Genomic DNA, 27,145 nt, shown 5'->3' with positions numbered 1-27,145 from the left:
CGCCTGAGCTCAGTTCCCCGCTTCTCCATGTCGCCTGGGTTGCGCCCGACCGGCTCCACCCCCCCCCCCCCCTTTCCTTGTTAGGTACAGCCTCACGGCGAACCTGTGGGCAGGTGCATTGGCCGCGTCCGAAGGGGATTGGGTGTTGCCGGTGAACCGGATCTTCCCACCTCGGTCTCCAATATCAAGGTCTTGCCCAAGACCCTTGTGTGGCACCGGGTACCCAGGCGACCGGGGGTTCAATGTCTTCCCTCACAATCACCTTGTCGACGATAGCAGAGCACATGTATGCCCTCGTTTCAACCTCAAACTTTTTTGTGAAATATGGCCTCTCGTTCTGGCAAAGGGCGGGCGGGGGAAAGGAGGGCAACCTCCCCAAACCCACCTAGCAACTAGCCTAAAAACATACTGTCTACGGATGCATCCCAGGTTCCGGGGACTCTGGGGGTAATAATTACCCTCATGGTGAATAAAGAGGATGAAAATGCAGGCTGAAGGGGATAGATCAGGAGGATCAAAGGCTGTCGTCAGAGCATGGGTGCACTCTGACGAAGGGGCAGGCCTTAGAGAGTAAACAAAAGAGGGCACGGTAATGAAAGTGCCCCCCAATCAAAACACTCAGCCTTCCACACTGACATTTATATATGCACACGTGGTAAGGTGCCAGAACAGTAACAAATATCACACCAGCAAAGCTAACTAATTGTCCCACATTTTAATACAACAGCCGAGGGAGCTACCTCCGATTCCCAGCCGAATAATCTTTCTCGTGTTATATTGCTTTCAGGTTTCTCGGGATTTTGGCAATGAGGCCCTTTATCTACTTCCCCAGAGTCAGATTAACTTGTGGATACCAATTTTATGTATGTATCTGAGTCCAGTATCAAGTTAGACGTAGTTTTGCGAACCAATGCTAACTAGCGCAATAACTGGAAGTCCATGGGTATCTGCTAGCATGCTTATTGCATCCTTATTGTAAAATCCTGAAGTATCCCTTTTCAGTCTGACAGAAATGGATAGAAGAAGGTATGGAGTGATGGAGGGATGGTGAGGTGAGAGGTGCAGCGTCCTTTGACCTCACCAGCCCAGTTTGAGCTCCCCAAAATAGATGTAGCCCTTTCCTGCAGTCAAATGACCAAATTGCCCTCTAGTAGCCTTATGAGTGGAATGTTATTAATATTTTTCATAATTCCATAATTAATAAACTTTTTTTGTTGTGTGAATTTTACCCCTTTTTTCTCCCGAATTTCATGGTAGCCAATTGTTAGTAGCTACTATCTTGTCTCATCTCTACAACTCCTGTACGAGCTCGGGAGAGACGAAGGTTGAAAGTCATGCATCCTCCAATACACAACCCAACCAAGCCGCACTGCTTCTTAACACAGCGCGCATCCAACCTGGAAGCCAGTCGCCCCAATGTGTCGGAGGAAACACTGTGCACCTGGCAACCTTGGTTAGCGTGCACTGCGCCCGGCCCGCCACAGGAGTCGCTGGTGCACGATGAGACAAGGATATCCCTACCGGCCAAACCCTCCCTAACCCGGATGACGCTAGGCCAATTGTGCGTCACCCCACGGACCTCCCGGTCGCGGCCGGTTACAACAGAGCCTGGGCGCGAACCCAGAGTCTCTGGTGACACAGCTGGCGCTGCAGCACAGCGCCCTTAACCACTGCACCACCCGGGAGGCCAATAAACCTTTTTTTATCAAACAGTTTTGTTATATATCAGTCTTATCTGATGTACGTATATAAAGTGTCATATTGGGATACAAACTCAAAATGTTATACATTTCAACTCTATATTCGACATGGTAGAGGTGTTTCAAAGTATATTTGTTTAAGGAAACACCCTGATTTAGCCCATTGCAGTAAATGGTTAAAAAACGAATAAAACAGCACAGCACATCACAGCACAACGCCTCTGACCCAAATAGCTGTAACATCTCCCCCCCGAGCACATCTGGTGTTTGGGTTAAAGGGAAAGATAAGATGTGCCCTTGGCATCAGGATATCAGCGCCTGCTCTGAGAATGCATTTGTAAGCAAAGCCTCAGTAGAGAAAGTACGTACTGCTCGATATGATATGATAGTCTAGTCAGCTTACTGATGTTAGTCAGTAGAGGAAAGTCCTATTGAAGTGTATGAAAGTGTATTCTTATTTTGCATGTGACTGGTGGATGCTGCTGGGTGTGAGTGTGGTGCAAGGAATGAAAATGGAAATACAAAACACGTTTTTGAGAACCGGAGGAATCTCCATAAGAGAATCGGAGGAAACTCCAAAGAGAACCGGAGGAAACTCCATAAGAGAATCGGAGGAAACTCCCAAGAGAACCGGAGAAAACTCCATAAGAGAATCGGAGGAAACTCCATAAGAGAATCGGAGGAAACTCCATAAGAGAATCAGAGGAAACTTCATAAGAGAATCGGAGGAAACTCCATAAGAGAACCGGAGGAAACTCCATAAGAGAACCGGAGGAAACTCCATAAGAGAATCGGAGGAAACTCCATAAGAGAATCGGAGGAAACTCCATAAGAGAATCAGAGGAAACTTCATAAGAGAATCGGAGGAAACTCCATAAGAGAACCGGAGGAAACTCCATAAGAGAACTGGAGGAAACTCCATAAGAGAACCGGAGGAAACTCCATAAGAGAACCGGAGGAAACTCCATAAGAGAACCGGAGGAAACTCCATAAGAGAACCGGAGGAAACTCCATAAGAGAACTGGAGGAAACTCCATAAGAGAACTGGAGGAAACTCCATAAGAGAATCGGAGGAAACTCCATAAGAGAATCGGAGGAAACTCCATAAGAGAACCGGAGGAAACTCCATAAGAGAATCGGAGGAAACTCCATAAGAGAACCGGAGGAAACTCCATAAGAGAATCGGAGGAAACTCCATAAGAGAATCGGAGGAAACTCCATATCAAGGGAACTTGATTCATTTTATGTCCAAAGGCCACGCACTTTACCTCAGTTAATCCTTTATGGGCGGTAGACTGTAACACTGCAAATGTTTGGCTTAGTTCATTTCTATGCACTAGCCAGGGCAAAGGACATACAGTAAGTGACGCCCATCTAATGACAATGATGAGTGTAGTGATGGATCTCTAAAAAGGCCACGTATGTAGCTATGGTGAAGGATTCAACTGAAGCCTTAGTGGGGATGAAACTCCATCTGTAGCTCAATGCTATGAGCAGGGGATGAAACTCCATCTGTAGCTCAATGCTATGGGCAGGGGATGAAACTCCATCTGTAGCTCAATGCTATGGGCAGGGGATGAAACTCCATCTGTAGCTCAATGCTATGGGCAGGGGATGAAAGACTTTGGAGAAACCCCAATCTGATGATGACCCTGTTCAATTTATTGAAAGGAGTGGAGTGACGAATCTCTAAGAAGTCCACATATGTAGCTAAAGTGGAGGATTAAATTTAAACTTGAACTGGTTGGAAACTCCAACACGGTTGCTGAAGTAAAGGATTCAATGGAAGCCTTAGCGGGGAGGAATGTCCATCTGCAGCTCATTTATGAGCTGAATGGTACGGTTGCTAGAGTGAAAACTGTGGTTGAAGCCTTAGCTGGAAGAATTGTTGCTTTTCCATAGTTGCTTTCATTGCGCTTGCATTCAGTAGCATCTATAAATCAAATTTGTATTATGAATAGTATTGATGTCAACCGGGAAAACCAAGGAGACGGTTGGTTCCAAATGTTGTGAGAGTCTCAACTGGTTCTGAGAGATTAGGATCCGGACCTGTCTTTTTTAATGTAGTTCTGTACCTGTCTAATGTTATGTATTATGTTATTTTATGCAGTTCTGTCCTTCAGCTGTAATTGTCTATTAATGTTAGGTATTATGTCATGTTTTAGTTTTTTGTGTGGACCCCAGGAAGAGAAGGTCCAGCTTGGGCTATAGCTAATGGGGATCCTAATAAAATACTAAATACTAAAGTTCTTTATCCTTCATCCCATCTGTGTCAGGAGTCACACATGGTTCACGTAACAAATTTCTTTCTTCTCATATCCTTGACCGTTTAGAGCTACATGCAACGACGGAAATGAGACGTACACTGCTGCACGGAGGCTGAATACTAAAGGGCAGGAGGACAGGGGTAGTTGCTATGCACTTTCTTATATAGAGATGACAGAGAGAGGACAGGAGGGCAGGAGTGAAGGCATTACTTGGGTTGCTCACACAGGTACACACGCACAATCACAGGCTGTCTGAGTGATGACAACTCACCTTCCTTCAAATTCTAATTTACAACGACGGCCTACCCCGGCCAAACCAGGACGACACTGGACCAATTGTGCGCAGCCCTATGGGACTCCCAATCACGGCCGGATGTGATACAGCCTGGATTTGAACCAGGGACTGTAGTGACACCTCTTGCACTGAGATGCAGTGCTTTAGACCACTCACTCGGAGCCCATAGGGGAAACAGCTACATAAAATAAGCCAAACAACTGCACTCTTTGCTTTCTTGCTGGTAGACCTGAATGTTAGGCCTACGGTCACTTGAACACACCCTGGCTCAGTAAAATACAAAGAGAGAAGGAAAATGAAATGTTAAGGTATATTTGACCTTCTTCACCACTCTCTTCTTATCGTTTAACCTCCATCTTTACTATCATTCATTACCCCAACTCTTCATTTGACCCTCTTTCAGCTCCTCTACCACCCATCTCTCCAGCTCTCGGACCACCTGTTTCAGTAAAAAAATGGTGTGTGTGTGAACCGTATAAGAAGTGTATGCAAACTGCACCTCTTCCCCTGCAGTGAGACAGCGCACTCAGATGGGACACACTGGGGGTAACCCTCCTCTCTCTTTCTCTCTCTCTCTCTCCCCCACTCTCTCTCCTTCCCTCCCAGATGTATCTGCATGATAATACATTCGTGGCTGTAATTTCAAATGACTCTCCCCATCTCCTCTTCATAAACAGCTTGAAAAGAACCCCATCATTTCACCGCTCTGTGCTTTTCCAATCTACATCACCCACATTACTCTACTGTACTACACTTGCCCTAATAAAAGTGTGGTGAGGATAGACAGACAGGCAGGGGATTGGAGAGGGAGGTGAAGACAGTGATCGATGGACAGAGCGAGAGTGAAAGAGAGAGCGAGAGAGAGAGGGAGAGAAGGGAAAGACAGCTCCATTTCTATGAAATAACTGATGCTGCCATACGAATTTTGCTGCAAACAGAGCTTGTGAATTTGCCACCCATGTTAGAGATCAATCAATCAGGACGTTTGGCAATGTTTGCGCCCCACATTTATGAATGAATTGTGTGTACAGAATGTACAGTGTGTACAGTATTCTGTTGAATGTATTCTGTGTGTGTGTGTGTGTGTGTGTGTGTGTGTGTGTGTGTGTGTGTGTGTGTGTGTGTGTGTGTGTGTGTGTGTGTGTGTACACACGTGCTTGCATGCATGTGTGACTATGCAAACACGTGTGTATAATGTCTATGTTTTAGTGTGAATGTGATTGGTTTTGCTCACATGCATACAAATGTGTGTGTGTGTGCGAGCCGCACCCTTGTGTGTGTGTGTTTATGTTGCTATGAGTACGTGGCAGTGAGGATCTCCCTCCACCTCCATCCTATCCCCTCACACTGACCCTGTGAATGTTTGACCCTGCCAGCTGTGTGAGCTCTGGGTTGGATGTGGGGTGTATACACCTCCCCCTCAGTGCTGGGTCCTGTGTATACATCTCATCATAAACATAATGTGGAGCAGAAGCACTGATCACCTACATGTGCTTGACCCTCTGGCCCTCGAGACAACAATGTTATGCTTTGTCCATGTGGATGATTTGGCTTGGAGGAGAAAGGAGGGAGAAAAGGGTGCAGCGCTGGATGAGGCCTTTCAATGTGTGTGGGTGGGTGGGTGGGATCAGTGTGTGTGTGTGTGGGTGTGTGTGTGTGTGTGTGTGCCTTTGATGTTGACCACAGTTTTTTTTTTTTTATCTATCTATAAGATCATTTATTTTCCTGTTTCTGAGAGAGGGACACATGCAGCTTTTCTGTGTCCAAACACACATCTGCAGTCATACAAATACATCACACATAAAACAACAACACCAGAATTATATTTACGTTTTTGTTCCAGACCAAAACACACGAGTATGTCTTGAACGCATCTCTTTAGATGACGACAACACAACACAAATGTCTGTTCAAAAACCACCTCAAATACCTGACAGAGAAAAACTAGTATGTCTTAAACGTAACTCTAGACGCCTACAACACAAACGGTTACCACAAACAGCCTTGAACACCCAATGAAGACACACAGCCTAAACTCAGATCACCTGCCCTTTCAAGACCTCAAAACCCTCATTCCATAGCGATGAGAAAACCTGATGTGTTTAAAACACTCAAACCCCTGTTTCAATCCTGGGGGATCATAGAATGGCCTGAGCTTTTATAGAACTCAAAGCTGAGTGTCTTAGAGCAACAATTCTTGTGAAAAACAAGCTATGATGGAAGGTTGTAAGCCTTGTCTGGATGTGGGCCGCAACTACAGCAGGCAGCATCTTGATGGAGCAGGGTCAGGGGGAGGCCTAACAGCAGCAGCCAGCTGATTACATATATTTCACAGGTTTTCTCCTGGCTTTATGTGTATGAATGGGAAGGGGGTGAAAGTGTGTGTGTCTATGCCCAAAACTCCCTGCCCTAACTTCACTAATTTCATTGCAATTTCCAACCCCCAAATTGCCATGGGATCCACTGAAGTCCTTACGCAAACACCCCAAACCAGGGAGAAGAGAAGAAGTGGTGGAGAGAGAGAGAGAGAGAGTATCTAGCAAACATGCCTGTTTGAACCAGAAACTGTTCACATACGGGTTGCCTCCTTGCTGTTTAAAGCGGGGACACGTGTGTGTTTGAAGCACTAACAGTGTTGAATGCAATGCACCCATGGGGAAACTGATAGCTAGCTAGGGGCCTGATAGTCAGCTGCTGCTGCTGTTAGCTGGGACCTCTGCTGTGTTGACACTTGACAGGCTCAGTAAAGAGGCACAATCAGCTCAGCCATCATAGAGGAAGACAGAGAGAGGACACACTGCCCCCTCTGTTGCCATTTTTAATGTTAACTTCCTAAGGAGGGGAAACAATCAATTCCTATGGAAGACAGAGTCAATGATATTGTTTTGGCCTGAATATTGAACTTGTGAGTATTAACATATAACATCAAGTATTCGTCAGAGACAGAGAAACACAGAGACAGACATACGCGCACGCATGTGCGCACACACACACATTGCAGAGTACACACACTGAGGGAGCTTCATTATCCCATTCCACAGTGGCATGAGGTGCCAGGCTCAGTGACTGACAGGGCCAATTACAGCAGAGAGCCAGGGGTAGCAGGGCAGGGAGCATGTGACTACCCTCAATCATCAGGAACAGTGCCCTCTGCCATCCTCTGCCAATGACATACTTTCCTATTCAATCGTGGGCACAGGGCACTTCTTAATTAACCTATTGAAGTACACTGTAGTTACTGCAGTATCAACTTACTATCAATTACACTATGATCACATCTCTGGATAGACTCGAGCCAATGCCCAACTTGAGATAGTAGGCATTGTGTATATTAGTAAAAATCTTTATGGTACTGTAAATCCGGCCTTCATACACTATATATATATATATATATATATATATATATATATATATATATATATATATATATATATATAAAAAAGTATGTGGACACCCCTTCAAATTGGTGGATTTGGCTATTTCAGACACACCGTTGCTGACAGGTGTATAAAATCGAGCACTCAGCCATGCAATCTCCATAGACAAACATTGGCAGTAGAAGGGCCTTATTGAAGTGACATAGGATGCTACCTTTCCAAGAAGTCAGTTCGTCAAATGTATGCCCTTCTAGAGCTGCCCAGGTCAACTGTAAGTACTGTTATTGTGAAGTAGAAACGTCTAGCAGCAACAACGGCTCAGCTGCGAAGTGGTAGGCCACACAAGCTCACAGAACGGGACCGCTGAGTGCTGAAACACGTACAAATTGTCTGTCCTCAGTTGCAACACTCACTACCGAGTTCTAAACAACGTCAGCAAAAGAACGGTTTGTCGGTAGCTTCCTAAAATTGGTTTCCATGGCCGAGCAGCCTCACACAAGCCTAAGATCACCAGGTGCAATGCCAAGTGTCGGCTGGAGGGGTGTAAAGCTCGCCGCCTTTGGACTCTGGAGCAGTAGAAACGCGTTCTCTGGAGTGATGAATCACGCATCACAATCTAGCAGTCTGACGGACAGATCTGGGTTTTGCGGACGCCAGGAGAACGCTACCTGCCCAAATGCATAGTGCATAGCCTTCCCAGAAGAGTGGAGGTTGTTATAGCAGCAAAGGGGGGACCAACTTCCTATTAATGCCCATGATTTTGGAATGAGATGTTCGACGAGTAGGTGTCCACATACTTTTGGTCATGTAGTGTACCACAGGCCCCGCAACCGAGGACAGACGATTTTTACGCAATACTCGCTTCAGCACTTGGAGGTCCCCTTCTGTGAGCTTGTGTGGCCTACCACCTCGCGGCTGAGCCGTTTCATGGTTTTGTGCTCAAATGTATACACCTGTCAACAACTGGTGTGGCTGAAATAGCCAAATCCACTCATTTGAAAGGCGTGTCCACATACTTTTGTATATATAGTGTATCTCCAGATGACTCATCCCTATAGGCGAAACTGTTTCTGTCTCACTGTGTTGAAGTAGTTAGCCTGGTCCCAGATTTGTTTGTGTTGCATAGCCAACTCCTATGGTTGTTTGGCACACATTATCTACATTAAAATCAAGAACTACAGTATGTGGGATGCTGGGCTGAAGGGAGTTGTAGTTTTAATTAAACAAATATTAAACTTAGTTCAGCTCAAAAACGTGATAATTAACAATAATGACCATCAATTTTCCATAAGGAGACGGGTCAAATAGGAAGAGGCGAAGACAGCTCTGCAGGCTACTTAGGCAGGCTACTTAGGCAGGCTACTTAGGCAGGCGAGCTAAATAGGATGACTAAAGACAGTACAGAATGGTGAGCAAAGAGATCATGTTAGGTCTGGCTGGCAGACTGCTACTGCCTGAGCAGAGATGAGATTATGACTTTATGAAATTAAAAATAATAAAGCAATCAAATGAAAACTAGGTAATATACAAAACTGAAATAATGTATTATTTCATAGTAATTTCCTAAAACACTAACCCCTCAGTACTAGCGGTCACCTGTCCATGACAAATCGTTAGCAGACATAACCTTTAAAGCTCTACATCACCCACAGCTTCTCAGCTGTCTTCCACACAGTACACATGGCCTTTGCCTTTAAATAGAGTATGACATCAGAACTGCATTTCTGTGGGCCGCAGTTGAAAACAAATAGGTCCAAACAATGCCACATCTGGAGCGAGAAGCAGGACAGAGGGAGAGGGAGGAGAGAGAAACAGAGGAAAAGACCTAAGGAAAAGAGCAGGAACGCAAAGGGAAAGACAAGGGATAGAGAAGGAGTGCAGCGGGAAAGACAGAAGGGAAAGAGCAGGAGTGCAGAGGGAAAGACAGAAGGGAAAGAGCAGGAGTGCAGCGGGAAAGACAAGGGAAAGAGAAGGAACGCAGAAGGAAAGACAGAAGGGAAAGAGCAGGAATGCAGAGGGAAAGACAAGGGAAAGAGCAGGAATGCAGAAGGAAAGACAGAAGGGAAAGAGCAGGAACGCAAAGGGAAAGACAAGGGAAAGAGCAGGAGTGCAGCGGGAAAGACAGAAGGGAAAGAGAAGGAATGCAGAAGGAAAGACAGAAGGGAAAGAGCAGGAATGCAGAGGGAAAGACAAGGGAAAGAGCAGGAATGCAGAAGGAAAGACAGAAGGGAAAGAGCAGGAACGCAAAAGGAAAGTCAGAAGGGAAAGAGCAGGAACGAAGAAGGAAAGACAGAAGGGAAAGAGTAGGAACGCAGAAGGAAAGACAGAAGGGAAAGAGAGGGAACGCAGAAGGAAAGACAGAAGGGAAAGAGAAGGAATGCAGAGGGAAAGACAAGGGAAAGAGCAGGAATGCAGAAGGAAAGACAGAAGGGAAAGAGCAGGAACGCAGAAGGAAAGTCAGAAGGGAAAGAGCAGGAACGAAGAAGGAAAGACAGAAGGGAAAGAGTAGGAATGCAGAAGGAAAAACAGAAGGGAAAGAGCAGGAACGAAGAAGGAAAGACAGAAGGGAAAGAGAAGGAATGAAGAAGGAAAGACAGAAGGGAAAGAGTAGGAATGCAGAAGGAAAGACAGAAGGGAAAGAGCAGGAACGCAGAAGGGAGCTCAATATACTGAATTGCACCTCCTTTTGCAAAACCCCTTTTGCCCTCACGTCGGGGCATAGATTCTAGGTGTCGAAAAGCATTACACAGGGATGTTGGCCCATGTTGACTCCAATGCTTCCCATAGTTGTGTCAAGTTGTCTGGATGTCCTTTGGGTGGTGGAGCATTCTTCATACACACAGCAAACTGTTGAGCGCGAAAAACCCCTAGCAGATTTGCAGTTCTTGACACAAATCGGTGTGCCTGCCATCTACTACCATACCCTGTTCAAAGGCACTTTAATATTTTGTCTTGCCCATTCACCTTCTGAATTGCACACACACACTCCATGTCTCAATTGCCTCAAGGCTTAAAAATCCTTCTTTAACCTGTGTCCTCCACTTCATCTACACTGATTGGACTGGATTTAACAGGTGGCATCAATAAGGGATTCCCCTGGTCAGTCTGTCACAGAAAGAAGCAGGTGTTCCTTAAGTTATGTACACTCAGTGTATACAACAGCCCTCACCTCACTACATCATATACAACAACATATACAAACTACATACCACTGGAGTACTACAGTAAACTACATACCACTGGAGTACTACAGTAAACTACATACCACTGGAGTACTACAGTCTGCTTAAGTACTACTACCCTCAAGTCACTACAACCATCACGTCATTACCACCCTCACGTCACCACAGCCCTCACGTCACTACAGCCCTCACGCCACTACAGCCCTCACGTCACTACAGCCCTCATGTCACCACAGCCCTCACGCCACTACAGCCCTCACGCCACTACAGCCCTCACGTCACTACAGCCCTCATGTCACCACAGCCCTCACGCCACTACAGCCCTCACGCCACTACAGCCCTCACGTCATTACTACCCTCACGTCACCACAGCCCTCACGTTACTAGAGCCCTCACGTCACTACAGCCCTCATGTCACCACAGCCCTCATGTCACCACAGCCCTCACGCCACTACAGCCCTCACGTCACTACAGAACTCATGTCACTACAGCCCTCACGCCACTACAGCCCTCACGTTTATACAGCCCTCACGTCACTACAGCCCTCATGTCACCACAGCCCTCACGCCACTACAGCCCTCACGCCACTACAGCCCTCACGTCACTACAGCCCTCATGTCACCACAGCCCTCACGCCACTACAGCCCTCACGCCACTACAGCACTCACGTCATTACTACCCTCATGTCACCACAGCCCTCACGCCACTACAGCCCTCACGCCACTACAGCCCTCACGTCACTACAGCCCTCATGTCACCACAGCCCTCACGCCACTACAGCCCTCACGCCACTACAGCCCTCACGTCATTACTACCCTCACGTCACCACAGCCCTCACGTTACTAGAGCCCTCACGTCACTACAGCCCTCATGTCACCACAGCCCTCATGTCACCACAGCCCTCACGCCACTACAGCCCTCACGTCACTACAGAACTCATGTCACTACAGCCCTCACGCCACTACAGCCCTCACGTTTATACAGCCCTCACGTCACTACAGCCCTCATGTCACCACAGCCCTCACGCCACTACAGCCCTCACGCCACTACAGCCCTCACGTCACTACAGCCCTCATGTCACCACAGCCCTCACGCCACTACAGCCCTCACGCCACTACAGCACTCACGTCATTACTACCCTCATGTCACCACAGCCCTCACGTCACTACATCCCTCACGTCACTACAGCCCTCATGTCACCAAAGCCCTCACGCCACTACAGCCCTCACGCCACTACAGCCCTCACGTCACTACAGCACTCATGTCACTACAGCCCTCACGCCACTACAGCCCTCACGTCACTACAGCCCTCACGTCACTACAGCCCTCATGTCACCACAGCCCTCACGTCACTACAGCCCTCATGTCACCACAGCCCTCATGCCACTACAGCCCTCACGCCACTACAGCCCTCACGTCACTACAGCCCTCATATCATCACAGCCCTCACGCCACTTCAGCCCTCACGCCACTACAGCCCTCACGTCATTACTACCCTCATGTCACCACAGCCCTCACGTCACTACAGCCCTCACGTCACTACAGCCCTCATGTCACCACAGCCCTCACACCACTACAGCCCTCACGCCACTACAGCCCTCACGTCACTACAGCCCTCACGTCACTACATCCCTCACGTAACCACAGCCCTCATGTCCCCACAGCCCTCACGCCACTACATCCCTCACGCCACTAAAGCCCTCACGTCACTACAGCCCTCACGCCACTACAGCCCTCACGTCACTACAGCCCTCATGTCACTACAGCCCTCACGTCACTACAGCCCTCAAGTCACTACATCCGTCTCGTCACTACAGCCCTCACGTCACTACAGCCCTCAAGTCACTACATCCGTCACGTCATTACTACCCTCACGTCACCACAGCCCTCACGTCACTACAGCCCTCACGTCACTACAGCCCTCACGTCACTACAGCCCTCATGCCACTACAGCCCTCACGTCACTACAGCCCTCACACCACTACAGCCCTCACGTCACTACAGCCCTCATGTCACTACAGCCCTCACGTCACTACATCCCTCACGTCACTACATCCCTCACGTCACCACAGCCCTCATGTCACCACAGCCCTCATGACACTACAGCCCTCACGCCACTACAGCCCTCACGTCACTACAGCCCTCACGCCATTACAGCCCTCACGTCACTACAGCCCTCACGTCACTACATCCTTCACGTCACCACAGCCCTTACGCCACTACAGCCCTCACATCACCACAGCCCTCATGTCACCACAGCCCTCACGCTATTACAGCCCTCACGCCACTACAGCCCTCACGTCACTACAGCCCTCACGCCACTACAGCCCTCACGTCACTACAGCCCTCACGTCACTACAGCCCTCAAGTCACTACATCCGTCTCGTCACTACAGCCCTCACGTCACTACAGCCCTCAAGTCACTACATCCGTCACGTCATTACTACCCTCACGTCACCACAGCCCTCACGTCACTACAGCCCTCACGTCACCACAGCCCTCATGTCACTACAGCATTCACGTCACCACAGGCCTCATGTCACCACAGCCATCACGCCACTACAGCCCTCACGCCGCTACAGCCCTCACGCCACTACAGCCCTCACGTCACTACATCCCTCACGTCACCACAGCCCTCATGTCACCACAGCCCTCACGCCACTACAGCCCTCACGTCACTACAGCCCTCACGCCACTACAGCCCTCACGTCACTACAGCCCTCACATCACTACAGCCCTCACGTCACTACAGCCCTCAAGTCACTACATCCGTCTCGTCACTACAGCCCTCACGTCACTACATCCGTCTCGTCACTACAGCCCTCACGTCACTACAGCCGTCAAGTCACTACATCCGTCACGTCATTACTACCCTCACGTCACCACAGCCCTCACGTCACTACAGCCCTCACATCACTACAGCCCTCACGCCACTACAGCCCTCACGTCACCACAGCCCTCATGTCACTACAGCCCTCACGCCACTACAGCCCTCATGCCACTACAGCCCTCACGTCACTACAGCCCTCACGTCACTACAGCCCTCACGTCACTACATCCCTCACGTCACCACAGCCCTCATGTCACCACAGCCCTCATGACACTACAGCCCTCATGCCACTACAGCCCTCACGTCACTACAGCCCTCACGCCATTACAGCCCTCACGTCACTACAGCCCTCACGTCACTACAGCCCTCACGTCACTACATCCCTCACGTCACCACAGCCCTCATGTCACCACAGCCCTCATGACACTACAGCCCTCATGCCACTACAGCCCTCACGTCACTACAGCCCTCACGCCATTACAGCCCTCACGTCACTACAGCCCTCACGTCACTACAGCCCTCACGTCACTACATCCTTCATGTCACCACAGCCCTCATGTCACCACAGCCCTTACGCCACTACAGCCCTCACGTCACCACAGCCCTCATGTCACCACAGCCCTCACGCCATTACAGCCCTCACGCCACTACAGCCCTCACGTCACTACAGCCCTCACGCCACTACAGCCCTCACGTCACTACAGCCCTCACGTCACTACAGCCCTCAAGTCACTACACCCGTCTCGTCACTACAGCCCTCACGTCACTACAGCCCTCAAGTCACTACATCCGTCACGTCATTACTACCCCCACGTCACCACAGCCCTCACGTCACTACAGCCCTCACGTCACTACAGCCCTCATGTCACTACAGCCCTCATGTCACCACAGCCCTCATGTCACCACAGCCCTCACGCCACTACAGCCCTCACGCCACTACAGCCCTCACGTCACCACAGCCCTCACGTCACCACAGCCCTCACGTCACTACATCCCTCACATCACTGTAACATATACAACCAACATACTGCTAGACGACAGCCCTTAAGTCACTACAAAACAACAGTCACTGCTGGAGTACTGCATCCCTTACATCACAACACACACCCTCTGCAAGAGTACCACATCCCTTACATCACAACACACACCCTCTGCAACAGTACTACATCCCTTACATCACAACACACACCCTCTGCAACAGTACTACATCCCTTACATCACAACACACACCCTCTGCAACAGTACTACATCCCTTACATCACAACACACACCCTCTGCAACAGTACTACATCCTTTACATCACAACACACACCCTCTGCAACAGTACTACTTCCCTTACATCACAACACACACCCTCTGCAACAGTACTACATCCCTTACATCACAACACACACCCTTTGCAACAGTACTACATCCCTTACATCACAACACACACCCTCTGCAACAGTACTACATCCCTTACATCACAACACACACCCTCTGCAAGAGTACCACATCCCTTACATCACAACACACACCCTCTGCAACAGTACTACTTCCCTTACATCACAACACACACCCTCTGCAACAGTACTACATCCCTTACATCACAACACACACCCTTTGCAACAGTACTACATCCCTTACATCACAACACACACCCTCTGCAACAGTACTACATCCCTTACATCACAACACACACCCTCTGCAACAGTACTACATCCTTTACATCACAACACACACCCTCTGCAACAGTACTACTTCCCTTACATCACAACACACACCCTCTACAACAGTACTACATCCCTTACATCACAACACACACCCTCTGCAACAGTACTACATCCCTTATATCACAACACACACCTTCTGCAACAGTACTACATCCCTTATATCACTGCAACACAACACACACCCTCTGCAACAGTACTACAGTCTTCTCTCAGTCTAAGTATAGTCTACAATCAGCCATTAAGTCTACAAGTCTTCTATAACCCTCACTTCAAAACCATTCAGCTCACCAGCACAGCCACACAGTGGTATGCCATACATATAGATCACACAGTGGTATGCCATACACAAAGATCACACAGTGGTATGCCATACACAGAGATCACACAGTGGTATGCCATACACAGAGATCACACAGTGGTATGGCATATACAGAGATCACACAGTGGTATGCCATACACATAGATCACACAGTGGTATGCCATACACAGAGATCACACCGTGGTATGCCATACACAGAGATCACACAGTGGTATGCCATACACAGAGATCACACAGTGGTATGTCATACACAGAGATCAGACAGTGGTATGCCATACACAGAGATCACACAGTGCTATGCCATACACAGAGATCACACAGTGGTATGCCATACACATAGATCACACAGTGCTATGCCATACACATAGATCACACAGTGGTATGCCATACACAGAGATCACACAGTGGTATGCCATACACAGAGATCACACAGTGGTATGCCATACACATAGATCACACAGTGTTATGCCATACACAGAGATCACACAGTGGTATGCCATACACAGAGATCACACAGTGGTATGCCATACACATAGATCACACAGTGGTATGCCATACACATAGATCACACAGTGGTATGCCATACACATAGATCACACAGTGGTATGCCATACACAGAGATCACACAGTGGTATGCCATACACAGTGATCACACAGTGGTATGCCATACACATAGATCACACAGTCCCACACAGACTGAGCTTTATGAGTGATCCACCAGGTCTCAATCCAGAAGCCCTCCAAAGTCTCCCTCTCTTTCTCCCTCGCGCTCTTTCTGCAGTGCTCTCTCTCTCTCTCCCTTACTCTTTTTACTCTCTCTCTTCATCCCTACCCCTCTCTCTCTTCATCCCTACCCCTCTCTCTCTTCATCCTTACCCCTCTCTCTCTGTCTCTATCTCCACTGGTGCCTTCAGGAGATTTCTTTAAATATATATATATATATTTCACCTTTATTTAACCAGGTAGGCTAGTTGAGAACAAGTTCTCATTTGCAACTGCGACCTGGCCAAGATAAAGCAAAGCAGTGTGACACAGACAACAACACAGAGTTACACATGGAGTAAACAATAAACAAGCCAATAACACAAGAAACAAGTCAATGACACAGTAGAAAAAAGAAAGTCTATATTCAGTGTGTGCAAAAGGCATGAGGAGGTAGGCAATAAATAGGCCATAGTAGCGAATAATTACAATTTAGCAAATTAAAACTGGAGTGATAAATGAGCAGATGATGATGTGCAAGTAGAGATACTGGTGTGCAAAAGAGCAGAAAAGTAAATAAAACAAAAACAGTATGGGGATGAGGTAGGTAGATTGGGTGGGCTATTTACAGATGGACTATGTACAGCTGCAGCGATCGGTTAGCTGCTCAGATAGTTGATGTTTAAAGTTGTTGAGGGAAATAAAAGTCTCCAACTTCAGCAATTTTTGCAATTCGTTCCAGTCACTGGCAGCAGAGAACTGGAAGGAAAGGCGGCCAAATTAGGTGTTGGCTTTGGGGATGATCAGTGAGATATACCTGCTGGAACGTGTGCTACGGGTGGGTGTTGTTATCGTGACCAGTGAACTGAGATAAGGCGGAACTTTACCTAGCACATATTCGTATTTGTAGTTGTCCACACAGTCAGAACCGTCCAGAGTAGTGATGCTAATCGGGCGGGTGCGGGCAGCGAACGGTTGAAAAGCATGCATTTGGTTTTACTAGCATTTGGAGGCCACGGAAGGAGTGTTGTATGGCATTGAAGCTTGTTTGGAGGTTAGTTAGTACAGTGTCCAAGGAAGGGCCAGAAGTATACAGAATGGTGTCGTCTGCATAGAGGTGGATCAGAGAATCACCAGCAGCAAGAGTGACATCATTGAAGTATACAGAGAAAATAGTCTGCCCGAGGATTGAACCCTGTGGCACCCCCATAGAGACTGCCAGAGGTCCGAACAACAGGCCCTCCAATTTGACATACTGAACTCTGTCTGAGAAGTAGTTGGTGAACCAGGCGAGGCAGTCGTTTTAGAAACGAAGGCTGTTGAGTCTGCCAATAAGAATGTGGTGATTGACAGAGTCAAAAGCCTTGGCCAGTTCAATGAATACGGCTGCACAGTATTATCTCTTATCGATGGCGGTTATGATATCGTTTAGGACCTTGAGCGTGGCTGAGGTGCACCCATGACCAGCTCAGAAACCAGATTGCATAGTGGAGAAGGTACGGTGGGATTCAAAATGGTTGGTGATCTGTTTGTTAACTTGGCTTTCGAAGACCTTAGAAAGGCAGGGTAGGATAGATATAGGTCTGCAGCAGTTTGGGTCTAGAGTGTCTCCCCCTTTGAAGAGGGGGATGACCGTGGCAGCTTTCCAATCTTTGGGGATCTCAGACGATACGAAAGAGAGGTTGAACAGGCTAGTAATAGGGGTTGCAACAATTTCGGCGGATAATTGATAGTGGATGACGTTCTCAGAAGGCCTCTATTTGGCAGTCTTAACTCCTGTTGTCCCTGTCAGAAGTAATCAGAGCTCTGCTGGGCTCTGCACTCTGAGCCACGCAAATATGCATGCCAATTATCTGCCTGCTGGACAGAGCATCCAATAAACACATGATGGGTGATCTAAGGAACTAATCTATCAGGAAAGAGAGAGACCTGGGGAGAGAGAGAGAGAGACCTGGAGAGAGAGAGAGAGAGAGAGAGAGAGAGAGAGAGAGAGAGAGAGAGAGAGAGAGAGAGAGAGAGAGAGAGAGAGAGAAAAAACACACACAAATACACACACACAGCCAGTCAGCCCCAGCAGTCTCTCTCTATCCAGGCCTGTTCTGGGGGTGATTTGCGGGGGAGCTGAGGAGAGGCCCTTCACATGGAAGGTGTGACCTGACACAGAGAAATACAGTAGGATGGATTTTTTTTAATGCGTTCTGTTTGAGGAGGAGTGGGAAGGAGAGAGGGAGGAAGAGAAAAGCAAGTTGAAAGGATGGAACCTGAGGGACTCTACCCCTCTTTCTCACTCTGTGTTTTGCTTCAAGAGCCTCAGCCTTCAAATCCTATTTATTACACATCATCTACAGACCTGCTGCTGCCTGTGTGTGGGTGTGATTGTGTGTGTGTGTGTGTGGCTGTGTGTGTGTGTGTGTGTGTGGTTGTGTGTGTGTGTGTGTGTGTGCGTACACATGCGTGCATGAGTGTGCATGTGTGCTTTCGCCGCATTTGTGTGTGTGTGTGTGTGCTCAGTCAGACCTGCAGTGTGTGCCCAGCCCAGCTGTGGTTCAGTGTGTGTGTATATAAGTTATTCTGTGAGTAAGCAGCACAATAGTGATTGTGTTGCTGAGGGACAGTGTTGTGGTGAGCACCAAACACAACAGAGGTGCAGATAATTCACAGAAGATCTCCCATTCTAAGCAGTATCTGGGGCGTAACACCACAGTGAGTCAGAACTGAACACATCCTAATCAAGAACATACCATCCCCAATAAAACTGAGTGCTTAACCTTTACCAGGACCCATCTATTTTCACATGTATCTAACTGAAGGCAGTTAGAAATAGTTTGGATCCACATCTGTTTGTGCTGTCTTGCTAACTCTCAACAATGACCTCAGGAGTTCTTAAGACAGCACAAACAGATCTGCGATCAGGCTAAGTTAGAAATACACATCATTTCACAATATGCCATTCCCGTGACGTAACCATGACATCACCATCGGTCACAAAGGTCAACTATGTAAAACGGACACAACTTTCCTTCCTTTTCAAGTGGTGGTGGTGGTGTGTGTGTATGTGTGTTTACTCTTGCAGCTACATGAGAGTGAATCTGCGCTTGTCGTCACTGGTGAGACACAGATATGTGTGTGCGCATGCGTGCCTGTCTGTCAATCTGTGTGTGTGTCCACACCCGGCCTACAAGGGTGAAGTGTAATGTTACATTAACTAGCAGAGGGAAAGGCAGTATGGGGGCTTAGGGAGGGCTTAGGGGTCATGGTTTCATGGTTCACAGAGCCCTAACAAACAGAGGTCTCAACCACCCAGAGAGGAAGTCAACAGGAGATGCATTCCTCTGTAAGCCCTGTGGCCCTTGGCAACAACCAACAGTCACTAGCAACCACAGCAGCCACTGGCAAACATGTGTGTGACAAATGTGCCACCTGAAACCTGTGACAGTTTCTCAATCACCACCAAACAAGACTGCACCGCAAACAGAGGCAGGAAAACAATGATGAAAGGGGGAGGGAAAAAGGGAAAATGGAAGGAGAGAGAAAGACAGAAAGCGAGAGAGAGGTAGAGAAAGAGAGGTAGAGAGACAGGCAGACAGACAGTCAGGCACACAGGCAGGCAGGCATGCACACCACCATGGTGGAAGAGAGTGCAGAATAGCACTCATACTGCGTGTGTGTGTGTGTGTGTGTGCCTGCATACCTTGGTGTGTGTCTGGGTGCATACTGCATGTGTGAGTGTGTGCCTGCATACCGTGGTGTGTGTGTGTGTGTCATCCCAGTCTCCTACAGGCCTATAACCCCCTTTATACATGCTACTGTTGCACACTATAGACTCTTTACAGAAACAAAATACACTATGCCATAACTGAGGAATTCTACTGAACAATCACATCTTTCTTCCGTTGATGCTTTCTCACTCTCCTTTTAAATCTATTTACATTATGTATCCCCCTATCTCACTCTGTTCTCTCTATCCCTCTGTTTATTTTTCCCTTTCCCTCTTTCTCCTCTCTTCTTTTCTTGGTCTTTCATAATCCTCTCTCTGTCTTTTTCACTTTCTTTCCCCTTCCCCCTCTCTTCAAGACAGCTCTGGAAAGTCCATTCTCACAGTTCCCAGTGACACAAGGACCGTCTCCTTTCTCTCCTCCATGGCAGACCAGACCGTAAGCTTATGTTTTTTCAATTAGCCCAGGCTCCTGTACTCTATTCAGGAGAGCATTTGGGAAACCATCCTTCTCATTGCCCGACAGAGGCAGAAAACGAATGGAAAGTCACTTAGGATTTTTTCCGGGAGGGATAGGCTCCGGAAAGGCCCATTTCCCCAAAAGTACCAGACACAGAGCAGAGAAGCAGTAGCAGCAGTAGTAGCAGTAGGATCAGTAGGATCAGTAGGAACAGTAGTAGAAGTAGGAGAAGTAGGAACAATAGTTGCAGTAGGATCAGTAGTAGCAGTAGCATAAGTAGTAGAAGTAGGATCAGTAGGATCAGTAGTATCAGTAGGATCAGTAGTAGCAGTAGATGCAAAGTAGCAGCAGTAGCAGTAGCCGCATTAGGAGCAGTAGTAGCAGTAGGATATGTAGTTGTGTAACGGATGTGAAATAGCTAGCTTAGTTAGCGGTGGTGCGCGCTAAATAGCGTTTCAATCGGTGACGTCACTTGCTCTGAGACCTTGAAGTAGTAGTTCCGCAGAGGGTCCCTGGTTCGCACACGGGTATGGGCGAGGGGACGTTCTAAAGTTATACTGTTACTGTTGCAGTAGTAGCAGTAGGATAAGTAGGATAGGTAGTAGAGGGAGGAGAAGTAGTTAGGGTAGGATCAGTCGGAGCAGTAGTATAAGTAGGAGAAGTAGGATCAATAGGATCAGTAGTTGCAGTAGAAACAGTAGAATCAGTAGCAGCAGTAGGATCAGTAGTAGAAGTAGGATCAGTAATAGCAGTAGTAGAAGTAGGATCAGTAGCAGCAGTAGGATCAGTAGTAGAAGTAGGATCAGTAATAGCAGTAGTAGAGGTAGTAGAAGTAGGATCAGTAGTAGCAGTAGGAGCAGTAGTAGCAGTAGTAGCATTAGGAGCATTAGTAGCAGTAGTAGCAGTAGGAGTAGTAGTAAGAGTAGGCGCAGTTGTATAAGTAGGAGAAGTAGTATCAATAGGATCAGTAGTTGCAGTAGTAACAGGCGGAGCAGTAGTAGCAGTAGGGGCAGTAGGATCAGTATTAGATGTAGGATCAGTAATAGCAGTAGTAGAAGTAGGATCAGTAGTAGAAGTAGGATAAGTAGTAGCGATAGGATCAGTAATAGCAGTAGTAGAAGTATGATCAGTAGTATAAGTAGGAGAAGTAGGATCAATAGGATCAGTAGTTGCAGTAGAAACAGTAGAATCAGTAGCAGCAGTAGGATCAGTAGTAGAAGTAGGATCAGTAATAGCAGTAGTAGCAGTAGAGGCAGTAGTAGCAGTAGTAGCAGTAGAAGCAATAGTAGCAGTAGTAGCAGTAGGAGCAGTCGTAGCAGTAGTTGCATTAGGAGCAGAAGGAGCATTAGAAGCAGTAGTAGCAGTAGGAACAGTAGTAGCAATAGGAGCAGTAGTAGCAGTAGGAGCAGAAGGAGCATTAGAAGCAGTAGTAGCATTAGGAGCAGAAGGAGCATTAGAAGCAGTAGTAGGAGTAGGAGCAGTAGTAGCAGTAGTAACAGGCAGAGCAGTTGTAGCAGTAATAGCATTAGGAGCAGTGGGAACATTAGTAGCAGTAGTAGCATTAGGAGCAGTAGTAGCAGTAGTAGCATTAGGAGCAGTAGTAGCAGTAGTAGCATTAGGAGCAGTAGTAGCAGTAGGAGAAGTAGTAGCAGTAGTAGCAGGAGTAGCAGTAGAAGCAGTTGTAGCAGTAGTAGCAGTAGTAGCAGTTGGAGCAGTAGTAGCAGTAGGAGCAGTAGGAGCAGTAGTAGCAGTAGAGGCAGTAGTAGCAGTAGTAGCATTAGGAGCAGTAGTAGCAGTTGGAGCAGTAGTAGCAGTAGGAGCAGTAGTAGCTGTAGGAGCAGTAGTAGCAGTAGTAGCAGTAATAGCATTAGGATCAGTGTGAACATTAGTAGCAGTAGTAGCAGTAGTAGCAGTAGGAGAAGTAGTAGCAGTAGTAGCTGTAGGAGAAGTAGGAGCAGTAGTAGCAGGAGTAGCAGTAGAAGCAGTTGTAGCAGTAGGAGCAGTAGGAGCAGTAGTAACAGGCAGAGCAGTAGTAGCAGTAGAGGCAGTAGTAGCAGTAGTAGTAGTAGCAGTAGTAGCAGTAGTAGTAGTAGGAGTAGTAGTAGCAGGCGGAGCAGTAATAGCAGTAGAGGCAGTAGTAGCAGTAGTAGTAGTAGGAGCAGTAGGAGCAGTCGTAGCATTCGGTAGCAGTAGGAGCAGTAGGAGCAGTAGTAGCAGTAGTAGCATTAGGAGCAGTAGAGGCAGTAGTAGCATTAGGAGCAGTAGTAGCAGTAGTAGCAGTAAAAGCAGTAGTCGCAGTAGTAGCAGTAGTAGCAGTAGGAGCAGTGGTAGCAGTAATAGCAGTAGAAGCAGTAGTAGAAGTAGTAGAATTAGAAGCAGTAGTAGCAGTAGTAGTAGCATTAGGAGCAGTAGTAGCAGTAGTAGCAGTAAAAGCAGTAGTGACAGTAGAGACAGTAGTAGCAGGCGGAGCAGTAGTAGCAGTAGTAGCATTAGGAGCAGTAGTAGCAGTAGTAGCATTAGGAGCAGTAGTAGCAGTAGTAGCATTAGGAGCCGTAGGAGCAGTAGTAGCAGTAGAGGCAGTAGTAGCAGGTGGAGCAGTAGTAGCATTAGCAGCAGTAGTAGCAGTAGTAGCAGTAGTAGCATTAGGAGCAGTAGTAGCAATTGTAGCAGTAGTAGCATTAGGAGCAGTAGTAGCAGTAGTAGCATTAGGAGCAGTAGTAGCAGTAGAGACAGTAGTAGCAGGCGGAGCAGTAGTAGCAGTAGTAGCATTAGGATCCGTAGGAGCAGTAGTAGCAGTAGAGGCAGTAGTAGCAGGTGGAGCAGTAGTAGCATTAGCAGCAGTAGTAGCAGTAGTAGCAGTAGTAGCAGTAGTAGCATTAGGAGCAGTAGTAGCATTAGGAGCAGTAGTAGCAATTGTAGCAGTAGTAGCATTAGGAGCAGTAGTAGCAGTAGTAGCATTAGGAGCAGTAGTAGCGGTAGAAGCAGTAGTAGCAGTAGTTGCAGTAGGAGCAGTAGTAGCAGTAGTAGCATTAGGAGCAGTAGTAGCAGTAGAGACAGTAGTAGCAGGCGGAGCAGTAGTAGCAGTAGTAGCATTAGGAGCCGTAGGAGCAGTAGTAGCAGTAGAGGCAGTAGTAGCAGGTGGAGCAGTAGTAGCATTAGCAGCAGTAGTAGCAGTAGTAGCAGTAGTAGCATTAGGAGCAGTAGTAGCAATTGTAGCAGTAGCAGCATTAGGAGCAGTAGTAGCAGTAGTAGCATTAGGAGCAGTAGTAGCAGTAGAGACAGTAGTAGCAGGCGGAGCAGTAGTAGCAGTAGTAGCATTAGGAGCCGTAGGAGCAGTAGTAGCAGTAGAGGCAGTAGTAGCAGGTGGAGCAGTAGTAGCATTAGCAGCAGTAGTAGCAGTAGTAGCAGTAGTAGCATTAGGAGCAGTAGTAGCAATTGTAGCAGTAGCAGCATTAGGAGCAGTAGTAGCAGTAGTAGCATTAGGAGCAGTAGTAGCAGTAGAGACAGTAGTAGCAGGCGGAGCAGTAGTAGCAGTAGTAGCATTAGGAGCCGTAGGAGCAGTAGTAGCAGTAGAGGCAGTAGTAGCAGGTGGAGCAGTAGTAGCATTAGCAGCAGTAGTAGCAGTAGTAGCAGTAGTAGCATTAGGAGCAGTAGTAGCATTAGGAGCAGTAGTAGCAATTGTAGCAGTAGTAGCATTAGTAGCAGTAGTAGCATTAGGAGCAGTAGTAGCGGTAGAAGCAGTAGTAGCAGTAGTAGCAGTAGAAGCAGTAGTAGCAGTAGGGGGAATAGTAACAGTAGGATAAGTAGGATCAGTAGGAGCTGTAGGAGCAGTAGGAGCAGTAGGATAAGAAGGATCAGTAGGATCAGTAGGATCCGTAGGAGCAGCAGGATCAGTAGGATCAGTAGGAGCTGTAGGAACAGTAGGATCAGTAGGATCAGTAGGATAAGAAGGATCAGTAGGAGTAGTAGGATCAGTAGAATCAGTAGGAGCGGTAGGATCAGTAGGAGGAGTAGGATCAGTAAGATCAGTAGGAGCAGTAGGATCAGTAAGATCGATAGGGGCAGTAGGATCAGTAGGAACAGTAGGAGCAGTAGGATCAGTAGGAGCAGTAGGAGCGGTAGGAGCGGTAGGATCAGACCAGACGATTGAAAGGAGACAATAAAATAAGAGGCATGTGAGAATAGGGGGGCATCCCAAATGGCACTCTTCTTTTGACCAAAGCACATACGGCACTAAATAAGAAATAGGGTGCCTTTTGGGACAGACATAAGAGTCTGTGATATTAGGGGGTGGGGCAGGTATTAGGGGCTTCACTGCAGGGTATCAGGGTGCACTGGAACGGGGGATGTCGGGCCTAGAAGAGGGGGAGGTGAACGAGTGCAGATGGACGGATTTCCCTGGGAATGTGGATGAAAGCAGGCGAGGTGAAGTGGCGGATTGGGGCCAGATCTGGTGGTGCCGGCGGGGAGAGGGACAGATCCAGTAGGACTCACATCAAAGCTGATGTCACTGGGCTGCAGATGAGGAGCACATGCAGGCTGTCTCCTGTCCTGTCCCACTCTGTCTCTCTCTCTCCGTCTTATTTACAGAGATGAGCTCCAAACAGCCCAGAGTATCGGCCTGCCCCACAGCAGAGCAACCAGCAGAGCAAATAAACACACTGACACCTTTCACCGTGTCTTTCACCTTTCATTGTCTCTTTCACCTTTCACTGCCTCTTTCACCTTTCACTGTCTCGTTCACCTTTCACCATCTCTTTCACCTTTCACTGCCTCTTTCACCTTTCACCTTTCACTGCCTCATTCACCTGTCACTGTCTCATTCACCTTTCACGGTCTCTTTCACCTTTCACTGCCTCTTTCACCTTTCACTGTCTCTTTCACCTTTTACTGCCTCGTTCACCTGTCAATTTCTCGTTACCCTTTTACTGTCTCTTTCACCTTTTACTGTCTCTTTCACCTTTCACTGCCTCTTTCACCTTTCACTGCCTCTTTCACCTTTCACTGCCTCTTTCACCTTTCACTGCCTCTTTCACCTTTCACTGTCTCTTTCACCTTTCACTGCCTCTTTCACCTTTCACTGCCTCTTTCACCTTTCACTGCCTCTTTTACAGACACATGCACACAGTCTCTCTCTCTCTCTTCCTTACAGACACATGCACACAGTCTCTCTCTCTCTCTTCCTCTTACTCACACATACGGGAGAGGGCCTGACCCGGCCCATCCCAGATTATTCCAGCTCAGCTAAACACAGCAAAGCACAGTTTAGACTAGTCCAGGTCAGATGTTTACAGTAGGTCAGAAGACATAAGACGCATAGCAAAGTCCAGCCAAGATAACACACCAGTTAATCAAACCTGAAAAAAGTCCAGCCTAGCCCAGTACACCCCAGCCCAGTCTATTTCAGCCGAGTCTAGCCCAGTCTAGTCCAGCCCAGTCTAGTCCAGCCTAGTAGCCCAGCCTAGTAGCCCAGCACTTAGATAAGTTACCCCATCTGACACACTTTACTGACCTTTACTGAACACCTTAGACATTCATCACTCTTAAGATAAACCTTTAACAGGAATGACCCAACTTGCATTCACACATAAACACTTGTGTAAACACGCACGCACGCGCGCGCGTACACACACACACACACACACACACACACACACACACACACACACACACACACACACACACACACCAAAACTATGTATTGGGCACACACATGCAGTGATTACAATCTTTCTAACTCTGCAAAGTGTTATCTGGTAGAGAATTCTCATTATTTAGAGTCCTTTTTAAAAGAGACACTCTCAGCATCACCAAACTGTCAAAAATTGAAAAAGAAGAAGAGTACATAATGGAAAAATATCTGTGAGAGAGTGTGTATGTGTGTCAATGTGTGTGTGTGTGTGTGTGTGTGTGTATGCGCATGTGTGTATGCATGTGTGTATGCATGTGTGAACTTGTGAGTTTGAGGTGGGAGGATGGATGAAGAGGGTTGCCCTCCCCACCCCCTCACCCACACCTAGACAGACAGACAGACATCCAGACAGACAGACATATACTGTAGACCCCACTGGTACAGACCAGACACGCACACTAACACATCCACAGCAGCAGTAGTGGTCTAAACTCTTACCTCAGGAGCAGTACAGTACAGCCAATGCTGGGGAAAGCCTCATATCTGTAGTAGTAGTAGTTTCTCTCTTTCTTTCTTTCTCTCTGTCTTCCTCAGCGGAGCGCAGGCAGACACAGTCACGCAGGCGGCAGCGCAGAGCGTAGTGGAGCACACAGCGGAGTAGAGCACACAGTGGAGTGGAGCAGCACTCAGCACACGTTAGAGACAGAGAGAGCACTGGAGCCGTGCAGCCCCCGGGCCCGTCCACACAGACTGCCTTCTGAGGATGAAAAGAGAAGTCTTCATTACCAGCTGCAGACCACACCTCCTCCCTCCCTCCCTCCTTCCATTACCCTCCTCCCTCCGTCTCCTCCACACTCCCCGGCAGTAGCACACTCCAGGGCCTGTCCCAGCCAAGAGAAGGGGATCAGACTGCCAAAGAAAACCTGCCGTCCCACTCTCCTGCCAGAGCAGTGC

The 27,145-nt window shown here is 47.8% G+C and overlaps 1 protein-coding gene across 1 annotated transcript in view; it reads right to left on the bottom strand.

Moving 5' to 3' along the window:
• LOC109866989 (uncharacterized) overlaps positions 1-27,145 on the bottom strand; it is a 160,836-nt gene that overhangs the window by 65,706 nt on the left and 67,985 nt on the right. Inside the window, exon 2 of the mRNA XM_031801753.1 lies at positions 26,690-26,948. The gene's annotated coding sequence lies outside the window, so the exon portion shown is untranslated. The remainder of the gene's footprint in view (positions 1-26,689; positions 26,949-27,145) is intronic.

This window comes from Oncorhynchus kisutch, linkage group LG22, assembly GCF_002021735.2.
Source record: "Oncorhynchus kisutch isolate 150728-3 linkage group LG22, Okis_V2, whole genome shotgun sequence".
Classification (NCBI taxonomy): Eukaryota; Metazoa; Chordata; class Actinopteri; order Salmoniformes; family Salmonidae; genus Oncorhynchus; species Oncorhynchus kisutch.
This window is presented reverse-complemented; position numbering and strand designations above follow the sequence as displayed.